Source organism: Heterodontus francisci, unplaced genomic scaffold (genome assembly GCF_036365525.1).
Source record: "Heterodontus francisci isolate sHetFra1 unplaced genomic scaffold, sHetFra1.hap1 HAP1_SCAFFOLD_83, whole genome shotgun sequence".
Lineage (NCBI taxonomy): Eukaryota > Metazoa > Chordata > Chondrichthyes > Heterodontiformes > Heterodontidae > Heterodontus > Heterodontus francisci.
Window position 1 is genome coordinate 3,361,963 of NW_027141917.1, and position 4,166 is coordinate 3,366,128.

Sequence of the window (4,166 nt, forward strand, 5' to 3'; positions counted from 1 at the left end):
GCACTCTACTCATCCCCGGGCTCTTTGATTCAGAGACATGGGGCGGTCTGCTCATCCCCTGAGTCTGTGATGCAGACAAACGGGGCGGTCTACTCATCCCCTGAATCTGAGATACAGAGACAAGGGGCAGTTTGCTCATCCCCTTGGTCAGTGATAAAGAGACAGGGGGCGGTCTACTTATCCCCTGAGTCTGTTACACAGAGACAGGGGGCGGTCTACTCATCCCCTGAGTCTGTGACACAGAGACAAGGTGCGGTCTACTCACGGGCTGAATCAATGATACAGAAACAAGGGGCGGTGTACTCATCCCCTGAGTCTGTGATGCAGACAAACGGGGCGGTCTAATCATCCTCTGAATCTGAGATACAGAGACAAGGGGCAGTTTGCTCATCCCCTTGGTCAGTGATAAAGAGACAGGGGGCGGTCTACTTATCCCCTGAGTCTGTGACACAGAGACAGGGGGCGGTCTACTTATCCCCTGAGTCTGTGACACAGAGACAGGGGGCGGTGTACTCATCCCCTGAGTCTTTTACACAGAGACAGGGGGCGGTCTACTCATCCCCGGGCTCTGTGATACAGAGACAGGGGGTGGTCTACTCATCCCCGGGCTCTGTGATACAGAGACAGGGGGTGGTCTACTCATCCCCTGAGTCTGTGACACAGAGACAGGGGTCACTCTACTCATCCCCGGGCTCTGTGATGCAGAGACAGGGGGTGGTCTACTCATCCCCTCAGTTTGTGATACAGAGACAGTGGGCGATCTACACATCCCCTGAGTCTGTGATACAGAGACAGGGGGCGGTCTACTGATCCCCTGAGACTGTGATACGGAGACAGGGGGCGGTCTACTCATCCCCTCATTTTGTGATACAGAGACAGGGGGCGGTCCACTCATCCCCTGAGTCTGTGATACAGAGACAGGGGGCAGTCTGCTCATCCACTGAGTGTGTGATGCAAAGACAGGGGACGGTCTACTCATCCACTGAGTCTGTGATACAGAGACAGGGGGCGGTCTACTCATCCCCTGATTCTGTGATACAGAGACAGGGGGCAGTCTGCTCATCCCCTCAGTTTGTGATACAGAGACAGGGGGCGGTCTACTCATCCCCTGAGTCTGTGATACAGAGACAGGGGGCAGTCTGCTCATCCCCTCAGTTTGTGATACAGAGACAGGGGGCGGTCTACTCATCCCCTGAGTCTGTGATACAGAGACAGGGGGCAGTCTGCTCATCCCCTCAGTTTGTGATACAAAGACAGGGGACGATCTCCTCATCCCCTCAGTTTGTGATACAGAGACAGGGGGCGGTATACTCATCCCCTAAATTTGTGATACAGAGACAGGGGGCGGTCTACTTATCCCCTCAGTATGTGATACAGAGACAGGGGGCGGTCTACTTATCCCCTCAGTTTGTGATACAGAGACAGGGGGTGGTCTACTCAGCCCCTGAGTCTGTGACGCAGAGACAGGGGGCGGTCTACTCATCCCCTGAGTCTGTGACACAGAGACAGGGTGCGGTCGACTCATCCCCTGAGTCTGTGATACAGAGACAGGGGGCGGTCTACTCATCCCCTGAGTCTGTGATACAGAGACAGGGGGCGGTCTACTCATCCCCTGAGTCAATGATGCAGAGACAGGGGGCGGTCTACTTATCCCCTGAGTCTGTGACACAGAGAAAGGGGGCGGTCTACTCATCCCCTCAGTTTGTGATACAGAGACAGGGGGCGGTCTACTCATCCCCTGAGTCTGTGATACGGAGACAGGGGGCGGTCTACTCATCCCCTCAGTTTGTGATACAGAGACAGGGGGCGGTCTACTCATCCACTGAGTCTGTGATACAGAGACAGGGGGCGGTCTAATCATCCACAGAGTCTGTGATACAGAGACAGGGGGCGGTCTGCTCATCCCCTGAGACTGTGATACAGAGACAGGGGGCGGTCTGCTCATCCCCTCAGTTTGTGATACAGAGACAGGGGGCGGTCTACTCATCCACTGAGTCTGTGATACAGAGACAGGGGGCGGTCTAATCATCCACTGAGTCTGTGATACAGAGACAGGGGGCGGTCTGCTTATCCCCTCAGTTTATGATACAGAAACAGGGGGTGGTCTGCTCATCCCCTGAGTCTGTGATACAGAGACAGGGGGTGGTCTGCTCATTCCCTCAGTTTGTGATACAGAGACAGGGGGCGGTCTGCTTATCCCCTCAGTTTGTCATACAGAGACAGGGGGCAGTCTGCTTATCCCCTCAGTTTGTGATACAGAGACAGGGGGCGGTCTACTCATCCCCTGAGTCTGTGATACAGAGACAGGGGGCAGTATGCTCATCCAATGAGTGTGTGATACAAAGACAGGGGACGGTCTACTCATCCCCTGAGTTTGTGATAGAGAGACAGGGGGTGGTATACTCATCCCCTGAGTCTGTGACTCAGAGACAGGGGGCGGTCTACTGATCCCCTCAGTTTGTGATACAGAGACACGGGGCGGTCTACTCATCCCCTGAGTTTGTGATACAGAGAAAGGGGGTGCGCTACTCATCCCCTAAATTTGTGATACAGAGACAGGGGGCGGTCTACTTATCCCCTCAGTTTGTGATACAGAGAAGTGGGACAGTCTACTCATCCCCTGAGTTTGTGATAGAGAGACAGGGGGCGGTCTACTCATCCCCTAAATTTGTGATACAGAGCCAGGGGACGGTCTACTCATCCCCTGAATCTGTGATACAGGGACAGGGGGTGGTCTACTCATCCACTGAGTCTGTGATACAGAGACAGGGGGCGCTCTACTCATCCCCTGAGTCTTTGATACAGAGACAGGGGGCGGTCTGCTCATCCATTGAGTGAGTGATACAAAGACAGGGGACGATCTACTCATCCCCTCAGTTTGTGATACAAAGACAGGGGGCGGTCTACTCATCCCCTGAGTCTGTGAGACAGAGACAGGGGGCGGTCTACTCATCCCCTGAGTCTGTGATACAGAGACAGGGGGCAGTCTACTTATCCCCTCAGTTTGTGACACAGAGACAGGGGGCGGTCTACTCATCCCCTGAGTCTGTGACACACAGACAGGGGGCGGTCTACTCATCCCCTGAGTCTGTGACACAGAGACAGGGTTCGGTCTACTCATCCCCTGAATCAATGATACAGAAACAGGGGACGGTGTACTCATCCCCTCAGCCTGTGATACAGAGACAGGGGGCGGTCTACTCATCCCCTGAGTCTGTGATACAGGAATGGTTTCAGTGTCTGGGGAAGGGGTTTCACTGTGTGGGGAAGGGTTTCAATGTGTGGGGTAGGGTGTCAGTGTGTGGGGAATGGTTTCAGTGTGTGGGGAAGTGTTTCAGTGTGTGGGGAATGGTTTCACTGTGTGGGGAAGGGTTTCAGTTTGTGGGGAATGGTTTCAGTGTGTGGGGAAGGGGTTTCAGTGTGTGGGGAATGGTTTCAGTTTGTGGGGAATGGTTTCAGTGTGTGGGGAAGGGGTTTCAGCGTGTGGGGAAGGGGTTTCAGTGTGTGGGGAATGGTTTCAGTGTGTGGGGAAGGGTTTCAGTGTGTGGGGAATGGTTTCAGTGTGTGGGGAAGTTGTTTCACTGTGTGGGGAATGTTATCAGTGTGTGGGGAAGGTGTTTCAGTGTGTGGGGAAGGGGTTTCACTGTGTGGAAATGGTTTCAGTGAGTGGTGAAGGGTTTCAGTGTGTGGGGAAGGGGTTTCAGTGTGTGGGGAATGATTTCAGTGTGTGGGGAAAGGGTTTCAGTGTGTGGGGAATGGTTTCACTGTGTGGGGAAGGGTTTTCACTGTGTGGGGAACGTTCCAGTGTGTGGGGAAGGGTTTCAGTGTGTGGGGAATGGTTTCAGTGTGTGGGGAAGTGGTTTTACTGTGTGGGGAATGGTTTCAATGTGTGGGGAAGGGGTTTCAGTGTGTGTGGAAGGGGTTTCAATGTGTGGGGAATGGTTTCAGTGTGTGGGGAAGTGGTTTCAGTGTGTGGGGTAAGGTTTCAGTGTGTGGGGAATGGTTTCAGTGTGTGGGGAATGGTTTCAGTGTGTGGGGAAGGGGTTTCACTGTGTGGGGAATGGTTTCAGTGTGTGGGGAATGGGTTTCAGTGTGTGGGGAAGGGGTTTCACTATGTGGGGAATGGTTTCAGTGTGTTGGGAAGGGTTTCAGTGTGTGGGGGAGGG